At 40.1% G+C, this 10,000-nt stretch overlaps 1 protein-coding gene across 3 annotated transcripts in view; it reads right to left on the bottom strand.

Annotated features, from left to right (window-relative positions):
- The window catches only part of LOC133651786 (cdc42-interacting protein 4 homolog), a 108,167-nt gene that overhangs the window by 61,235 nt on the left and 36,932 nt on the right, over positions 1-10,000 (bottom strand). The window lies entirely within an intron of this gene.

Below are 10,000 nucleotides of genomic sequence, written 5' to 3'. Positions count from 1 at the left end.
GAGCAAACAACCTCAAAGAGCTACAGTGTATTAAAAAAATAAATAAAAAGATAGTAAAAATAAATATAAATAAAAACTAGAACAGCCTAATAGCTACAACTAGTATGCATATATCTAAAAAAAAAAAAAGGCTTGTTTAAAAAGAATGGTTTTTAAGCCTTTTTTAAAAGCATCCACAGTCTGTGGTGCCCTCAGGTGGTCAGGGAGAGCGTTCCACAGCCTGGGAGCGGCGGAGCAGAAAGCCCGGTCTCCCATTGTTCGGAGCTTTGTCCTCGGAGGTTGGAGGAGGGCCACATGGCAGTCGATTTTACAGTAAAAAAAAATTACAAAATTTTACTGTTTGGTGTTTTTTTCATTTTTTACGACATTTTACGGTAAATGGAAAAAACAGTAAAACTGTTTTTTTTAGGGGGGTGGGGGGGTCGTGTTGGTTTACAGAAAAAGCTGGCAGCTTAGTTGCCAGAATTTTTGTGTTAAATTGGTTTTTACAACATTATATTGTTCATGAGAAAAACAGTAATAATAATAGATTTTATTTGTAGAAAGCACTATACATTGAGCAAACAAACTGAAAGAGCTACAGTGTATTAAAAAAAATAATAAAAAGATAATAAAAATAAATAAAAATAAAAACTAGAACAGCTTAATAGCTAGAACTCGTATGCATATATCTGAAAAAAAAGGCTTGTTTAAGAATTAGGGTTTTTAAGCCTTTTTTAAAAGCATCCACAGTCTGTGGTGCCCTCAGGTGGTCAGGGAGCGCGTTCCACAGACTGGGAGCGGCGGAGCAGAAAGCCCGGTCTCCCGTTGTTTGTAGCTTTGTCCTCGGAGGTTAGCCTGTCCGGAGGATTTGGGGGTGAGTAGTTCTTTGAGGTAGAGGGGGGGGCATTTCCATGGAGGCACTGGTGGGTTAGTAGGGAGACTTTGTATTCAATCCTGAGTGGAACAGGAAGCCAGTGAAGGGATTTGAGAGTTGGTGTGGTATGGTGGTATTTCCGCACTCTCATCTGGATCCTAGCAGGTATGTATTGCAGCTTCTGGACGTTCTTGCTGGGGATCCCGACAAGAAGTGCGTTGCAGTAGTCTAGTACAAGTTCTTTTTTTATTCTGGCAACTTAGCTGACAGTTTTTCTACCCGAAAAAAAACAAATGTACCGTCTTTCCATGTACAGTAATACACCGTTAAAAAAGTTAAAGTACCACAGATAGTCACACACACACTAGGTGTGGTGAAATGACCCTCTGCATTTGACCCATCCCCTTGTTCCACCCCCTGGGAGGTGAGGGGAGAAGTGAGCAGCAGCGCTGGGCGTGCTCGGGAATCATTTTGGTGATGTAACCCTCCAATTCCAACACTCGATGCTGGGAGGTGATGGGTCTCATTTTTATAGTCTTTGGTATGACTCGGCCGGGGTTTGAACTCACGACCTACCGATCTCAGGGCGGACACTCTAACCACTGGGCCACTGAGCAGGTTTAAAGAAAAAGTGGCAGCTCAGTCAACAGGATTTTAACGCAAAAAACGGTGGTCGTTTTTTCCGATTTACAGTAATATTCTGTAAACGTAAAATGTATTGTCATTTTTATTAACTTGATGAGTAGTTTGCTGTAAAGTTAAGTATTTTTATTTAGACAAAAACATGTTTGGAAAGCATGATAACATACTATAATATTTGTTGCAACATTAGATACTATTAAAGTTGAAAATGTATGCAATTTCAAGCAGTATGTATATTTTTTCTGTCAATTTAAAAAAAATTAATTAGATTTAGTGGGGAAAATATTAATTTATTGACACATATAATTTCCAGGTGTTTGCGGGCCAGAGCTGATTTACCTTGAGTTTGACACCTGTGATGTAGAGGGAGAGGACAGATTTTGCGCACAAACTACCTCACTTTCGGACATCTTCATGCTCAAGGAAGCCTACTGTGGAGGATGCGAATATGTTTAAGAGTTATTTCTTTTTACATAGCCATGTTTAGAGTAGCTAGTACTTTTCCTTTGTATATTCTACCAGCTTTGTCCTCAGATGCCTGTTCAGTGTCTTAACCTTGGAATGTGAATACATCCCCCACTTGTTTCTTATCAGTGTTGTGAGGGGGGGGGGGGGGGGCTTTCTTTGTGTGCAAGGAGTTGGCTTTTCCGTTTGAATGTCAGATCAAATAGAGAAGCTTTAGTAAAACTTGAAAATATTCCTATTCTGTCTTGATGGTCCTTCTTACTCAGCATATACACTACCGTTCAAAAGTTTGGGGTCACCCAAACAATTTTGTGGAATAGCCTTCATTTCTAAGAACAAGAATAGACTGTCGAGTTTCAGATTAAAGTTTTTTTTTTCTGGCCATTTTGAGCGTTTAAATGACCCCACAAATGTGATGCTCCAGAAACTCAATCTGCTCAAAGGAAGGTCAGTTTTGTAGCTCCTGTAACGAGCTAAACTGTTTTCAGATGTGTGAACATGATTGCACAAGGGTTTTCTAATCATCAATTAGCCTTCTGAGCCAATGTACCATTAGAACACTGGAGTGATAGTTGCTGGAAATGGGCCTCTATACGCCTATGTAGATATTGCACCAAAACCAGACATTTGCAGCTAGAATAGTCATTTACCACATTAGCAATGTATAGAGTGTATTTCTTTAAAGTTAAGACTAGTTTAAAGTTATCTTCATTGAAAAGTACAGTGATTTTCCTTCAAAAATAAGGACATTTCAACGTGACCCCAAACTTTTGAACAGCAGTGTATCTCATCAAAAGAACTTGGGATTGACCAGTAACTTAGATTCCCTTGGAGGAAGAACTGGTCGACGCAACACTACCAAGACATGAGATTGCAGATCTTCCCTGAAAGGGGAACTTCATTTTATTTGGAATTGTCCGCCGCTCCCAGTCTGTGGAACGCTCTCCCTGACCACCTGAGGGCACCACAGACTGTGAATGCTTTTAAAAAAAGGCTTAAAAACCCTTCTTTTTAAAAAAGCATTTTTTTTTAGATATATGCATACTAGTTCTGGCTATTAGGCTGTTCTAGTTTTTATTTGTATTTATTTTTATCATCTTTTTATTATTTTTTAATACACTGTAGCACTTTGAGGTTGTTTGCTCAATGTAAAGTGCTTTTTTTTACAAATAAAATATATTATTATTATTATTGTGTCTATCATTCACAATCCTGATGAGAGACAACAAGACAAAACTGCCGGCGCACACGAGTGACGTAGCTCGCCCAAAGACTTAAGTGTAAACGTGCATGTGGGCCCCAATGTGGCCCCGGCGTCACTTGCATGAGCAGTGCGATGATAAAGTAAAAACAAAAGGAAGTCGCTACTACTACAAAATAAAACAAAAGTCACCACACCTTAAAATGAGTATGTGAAAGTAAATGAAAGTAATATAATGTATGAATGGATGTGTATAGTCAGGGCTCGAATTTCACCACGGCAACCGCAGCATTTGCCGCGACCGTCCTCCTCATTTGCCGTAATGCCCTAAAAAATGACCAGTATCCACGGCAACAACATGCCGTGACCGCCCTTGACTTTTTACTTGTTAATGGACAAGGGATGTAACGAATTATAGACCGTGGTATTATTCCAGACGGTTAGTAACACTGTTTAAATTTTTAATTACCGAAAAAACATCATTAATGCAAAATTTTCAGCATATTTAAAATTACTGCGATAATAATAATAATAATAACCGTGATAATTTTGGTCACAATAACCATGATAAGAAATGTTCATACCGTGACATCCCTATAATGGACAATTGTGACGTAATTGTTTTGTCGAATAAATTGATAAAAACACCCCGAAATGACTTTTTTTTTCCCTAACATTTTCAACTGTTTAAGGCAGGGGTGTCCAAAGTACGGCCCGCGGGCCAAATGTGGGCCGCCGGCGTCTTCAAATTGGCCCGCGAGACGTTATGAGTTTAAGTATAAGGAATCTTATATTCATTTTAAAAGTATAACATTTTAAATGCTACTATTGTTGACACAATCTAGCGGACATCATGAGTTTTTCCTGGTCAAAGACATTTTATGTCAGCGACGTGGAGCATCTATTTATATGACTGAATGCAAACAACCTTCCCTAGTCATGGTGCAAAAAAAATCTTACAAAAAAATCCAACCAACACAAAATGTAAACAGACATGGTCACTGAACTTCGTGGATATAATATAAAAAAAAAAAGTCCATTCACCATTTAAAATAAAAATCTAAATTACACCCATCCATTACAAAGCATGATGGGAAAATGCTGGTTTAAGGCATGGCATAAATAATGTTAATAGGTATAAACAACATGGCTGTGTGTCAAAGGTTAACCGACAAGGAGAACAGCCGAGTTGTTCTGGGATTTTCCCAGAGATACACTAGTTGCATCAGGGTCTGGGAGGACGTCAGGTGTTGGGTGAATTTAGGTCAGGCACATGACCCTAGACTGGCCAGGTATATATACAGTCACGATCAAAAGTTTACATACATTTGATTGATTGAGAAGTTTATTGACATCTAAAAGAATTTAATCCATGTAATACTTTAAAGGCCTACTGAAAGCCACTACTAGCGACCACGCAGTCTGATAGTTTATATATCAATGATGAAATCTTAACATTGCAACACATGCCAATACGGCCGGGTTAGCTTATAAAGTGACATTTTAAATTTCCCGCGAAACTTCCGGTTGATAACGTCTATGTATGATGACGTATGCGCGCGACGTCAATCGTTGAAACGGAAGTATTCGGACGCCATTGAATCCAATACAAAAAGCTCTGTTTTCATCGCAAAATTCCACAGTATTCTGGACATCTGTGTTGGTGAATCTTTTGCAATTTGTTTAATGAACAATGAAGACTGCAAAGAAGAAAGTTGTAGGTAGGATCGGTGTATTAGCGGCCGGCTGCAGCAACACAACCAGGAGGACTTTGACTTGGATAGCAGACGCGCTATCCGACGCTAGCCGCCGACCGCACAGATGATCGGGTGAAGTCCTTCGTCGCTCCGTCGATCGCTGGAACGCAGGTGAGCACGGGTGTTGATGAGCAGATGAGGGCTGGCTGGCGTAGGTGGATAGCTAATGTTTTTAGCATAGCTCTGTGAGGTCCCGTTGCTAAGTTAGCTTCAATGGTGTCGTTAGCAACAGCATTGTTAACCTTCGCCAGGCTGGAAAGCATTAACCGTGTAGTTACATGTCCATGGTTTAATAGTATTGTTGATTTTCTGTCTATCCTTCCAGTCAGGGGCTTATTTCTTTTGTTTCTATATGCAGTTAAGCATGATGCTTTCATGTTAGCTCCGTAGCTAAAGTGTTTCGCCGATGTATTGTCGTGGAGATAAAAGTCACTGTGAATGTCCATTTCGCGTTCTCGACTCTCATTTTCAAGAGGATATAGTATTCGAGGTGGTTTAAAATACAAATCCGTGATCCACAATAGAAAAAGGGAGAGTGTGGAATCCAATGAGCCAGCTTGTACCTAAGTTACGGTCAGAGCGAAAAAAGATGCGTCTTGCACTGCAGTCTAGTCCTTCACTCTCACGTTCCTTATCCACGAATCTTTCATCCTCGCTCAAATTAATGGGGTAATCGTCGCTTTCTCGGTCCGAATCTCTCCCGCTGCTGGTGTAAACAATGGGAAAATGTGAGGAGTCCTTCCTCCGGTGACGTCACGCTACTTCTGGTACAGGCAAGGCTTTTTTTATCAGCGAGCAAAAGTTGCGACCTTTATCGTCGATGTTCTCTACTAAATCCTTTCAGCAAAAATATGGCAATATCGCGAAATGATCAAGTATGACACATAGAATGGATCTGCTATCTCCGTTTGAATTAAAAAAAAATCATTTCAGTAGGCCTTCAATTCTAGCCTGATTTAGCCATTCCTCTACCACTTTAGACGTGTGTTTGGGGTCATTGTCCTGTTGGAACACCCAACTGTGCGTGGCCAATAAGTTCAATTTTGGTCTCATCACTCCAAATGCCTTTGTTCCAGAAGTTTTGAGGCTTGTCTCTGTGCTGTTTGGCGTAATGTAAGCGGGATACTTTGTGACATTTGCGCAGAAATGGCTTTCTTCTGGCGACTCGACCATGCAGCCCATTTTTCTTCCTTATTGTGCATCTTGAAACAGCCACACCACAATTTTCCAGAGAGTCCTGTATTTCAGCTGAAGTTATTTGTGGATTTTTCTTTGCATCTCGAACAATTTTCCTGGCAGTTGTGGCTGAAATCTTTCCCGGTCTACCTGAACCCCTCATTTTCCACTTCCTAATCAGCGTTTGAACACTGCTGATTGGCATTCTCAATTCCTTGGATATCTTTTTATACCCCTTTCCTGTTTTATGCAGTTCAATTAGCTTTTCTCGCAGATCCTTTGACAATTATTTTGCCTTCCCCATGACTCAGAATCCAGAAACATGTGTGCAGCACTGGATGAAAGATGCAATGGTCTGTCAGAAGCCCAGAAACTCACTGACTTTTTTAAAGACACAAATTCATTACAAACAAAAGTGTCACAGGTGAGGATTGGAACCTTGATTAGCCATTCAAACCTGTTTGTGTCAACTTTTGTGCATGTTATCAGATCAAAGTCACTGGGGTATGTAAACTTTTGATCAGGGTCATTTGGGTACTTTCTTTTGTCATTTTGATTTAAAAAGAGTAAACAGTTGTTTGCCAATAAATAGCTTCACACAACCATTAAGCATGAGCGTGGCACAACTGTATACACACACACACACACACACACACACACACACACACACACACACACACACACACACACACACACACACACACACACACACACACACACACACACACACACACACACACACACACACACGTTGTTTACACAGAAAGATTCTGTAAATGTTTATTTACATACCTTAATTGTTTCCAAAAGGTGGAAACAGTAGATATATTTTACCAACACGGCAGTAAAACGGCTGATCAAAAATAAAACAGAAGTCATCGTCATGTAGCCACACTAGCTGCAGAAGCTAACTCTCCAATCAGCTAAACAGACTCAATAACACCTTGATGACGACTTGGTGAGTTTACTGAGGAATTTACGAAACTGAAACAATATAAAAATAATTCCGTTGTAAGTTAATAATACTAACAAAGACACCCGTAAACATGATAGCATACTAGTCAATGCTAACGGCGCTTGCTTGATTACAGTACATTGCCATAGCCTGTAGAAATATGCTACAAACACTCCTACAGACATCACACCTGGAACGGTTTAGTAAGTATAAACAGTTTTAGGTATATTGTAAATTTACAAACATTGCTTAGAGTGATGAATGAAGAATCTTTTAGAGCAGGCGCGCTACGGACGGCTAAAAGACGAACTACTTCCAGATGAAAACACTAAATGGAAGTGTTTTCAGCACCTGCAGTGAGAGAACTTGTCCAAAAACGGCACCGTAGCACAAACAATAGCACACCTTTTCAGTGTATTTGCTTGCCACGTGCATTGTGGCCGTCAGCGGAAAAAAATCCATAACTTAGCCGCACCGTTTTCGTAAGCCGCAGGGTTCTAAGTGTAGGAAAAAAGTAGTGGCTTTTAGTCCGGATTTTACGGTACTTACAGATACCAAATCTCCAAGGCAGAAGCATATTTGAAAGTATTCAGTAGTGAAGTAGTGAAGGCGTAATGGTACTATTACCTCTGAAGTAGAGGGCTCAGAGTGCCACAAACTTGTACTATAACCTCTGAAGTAGAGAGCTCAGGGTGCCACAAACTTGTACTATAACCTCTGAAGTAGAGGGCTCAGCGTGCCACAAACTTGTACTATAACCTCTGAAGTACAGAGCTCAGGGTGCCACAAACTTGTACTATAACCTCTGAAGTAGAGGGCTCAGAGTGCCACAAACTTGTACTATAACCTCTGAAGTACAGAGCTCAGGGTGCCACAAACTTGTACTATAACCTCTGAAGTAGAGAGCTCAGGGTGCCACAAACTTGTACTATAACCTCTGAAGTAGAGAGCTCAGGGTGCCACAAACTTGTACTATAACCTCTGAAGTAGAGAGCTCAGGGTGCCACAAACTTGTACTATAACCTCTGAAGTAGAGAGCTCAGGGTGCCACAAACTTGTACTATAACCTCTGAAGTAGAGAGCTCAGGGTGCCACAAACTTGTACTATAACCTCTGAAGTAGAGGGCTCAGGGTGCCACAAACTTGTACTATAACCTCTGAAGTAGAGGGCTCAGAGTGCCACAAACTTGTACTATAACCTCTGAAGTAGAGAGCTCAGAGTGCCACAAACGTGTACTATAACCTCTGAAGTAGAGGGCTCAGGGTGCCACAAACTTGTTCGAATAATCAAATAATCGGACAAAATACACTTTATAGCCTCAAAGTGTATTTTAGGGTAAATAGTTAAAATAACACACTTTTTCTTGCCATAACCTTGATTACTTTTTCAAATAAATGCACATCATTAACATTAAAATTGCACTTTTAACATGTATGCATTAATTAAAAATACATAAAAACTCTGTTCACAAATCCCGGCACCCACACACCACCACGTGTGCTATATTGCAACACCTCCGTGTTTGTCCGTTTCTATGTTGACAGCGGGAACAATCACTTTTTGTTGGCAATTTGTGGATTTTCAAATCCTAACATTTCATTAACAAGAATCCTAAATGCATTCCACACACACACACGAGTGGAAACAATTGAAAGTAGGTCATGAAAAGCAGTTTCGAGAGAACGAAACAAAACCAACAAAAGAACATAAGACCACCATTAAACACAATCCTAGTTCATTGGCGTTTTAATGCGTGACATGGATCATTCAAATTGTAGAACAACATAACCCAGGCTAGGGTTGCTCACTATAGACCAGGGTTTTTCGACCCGTGTGCCGTGAGATACAGTCTGGTGTGCCGTGGGAGATTACCTAATTTCACCTATTTGGGTTAAAAATATTTTTTGCAAACCAGTAATTATAGTCTGTAAATGATGTGTTGTTGTTGAGTGGCGGTGCTGTCTAGAGCTCGGCAGAGTAACCGTGTAATACTCTTCCATATCAGTTCCATATCAATCAATTAATCAATCAATGTTTATTTATATAGCCCTAAATCACAAGTGTCTCAAAGGGCTGTACAAGCCACAACGACATCCTCGGTACAGAGCCCACATACGGGCAAGGAAAACTCACCCCCAGTGGGACGTCAATGTGAATGACTATGAGAAACCTTGTACATAATGTAATATGTATACAATTGAATACATATAATATGTATATCAATTGCTTTGTAGATGTGGGAAACAGCGGGAGGCAGAGTGCAGGTAAAAAGGTGTCTAATGCTTAAACCAAAAATAAACAAAAGGTGAGTGGCCCTAAGAAAAGGCATTGAAGTTTAGGGAAGGCTATGCAGAATGAAACTGAAACTGAACTGGCAACAAAAACAGAATGCTGGACGACAGCAAAGACTTACTGTGGAGCAAAGACGGCGTCCACAATGTACATCCGAACATGACATGACAATCTACAATGTCCCCACAAAGAACGATAAAAACAACTTAAATATTCTTGATTGCCAAAACAAAGTAGATGCGGGAAATATCGCTCAAAGGAAGACATGAAACTGCTACAGGAAAATACCAAAAAAAAGAGAAAAAGCCACCAAAATAAGAGCGCAAGACAAGAACTAAAACACTACACACAGGAAAACAGCAAAAAACTCCAAATAAGTCAGGGTGTGATGTGACAGTACACCTACTTTGAGACAAGAGCTATAGTGATGCATGCTTGGTTATGCTTTAAAGTCATTTCCAACAATTGCAACGACGACTTTTTACTGTCAACTGAGTTTCATTTTTTAATTATTTCTGCTGGTGGTGTGCATCCGCATTTATTCAACGCAAACAAATGTGCCTCGGCTCAAAAAAGGTTGGAAAACCACTGCTATAGACGATGTAAGTGATATAACTTCGGCTTTTAACACTATCGTTACATTGTGATAACACAT

This window comes from Entelurus aequoreus, linkage group LG06 (assembly GCF_033978785.1).
Source record: "Entelurus aequoreus isolate RoL-2023_Sb linkage group LG06, RoL_Eaeq_v1.1, whole genome shotgun sequence".
NCBI lineage: Eukaryota > Metazoa > Chordata > Actinopteri > Syngnathiformes > Syngnathidae > Entelurus > Entelurus aequoreus.
The sequence above is the reverse complement of the archived record's forward strand: the minus strand, read 5'-3'. Positions and strand labels throughout refer to the sequence as shown.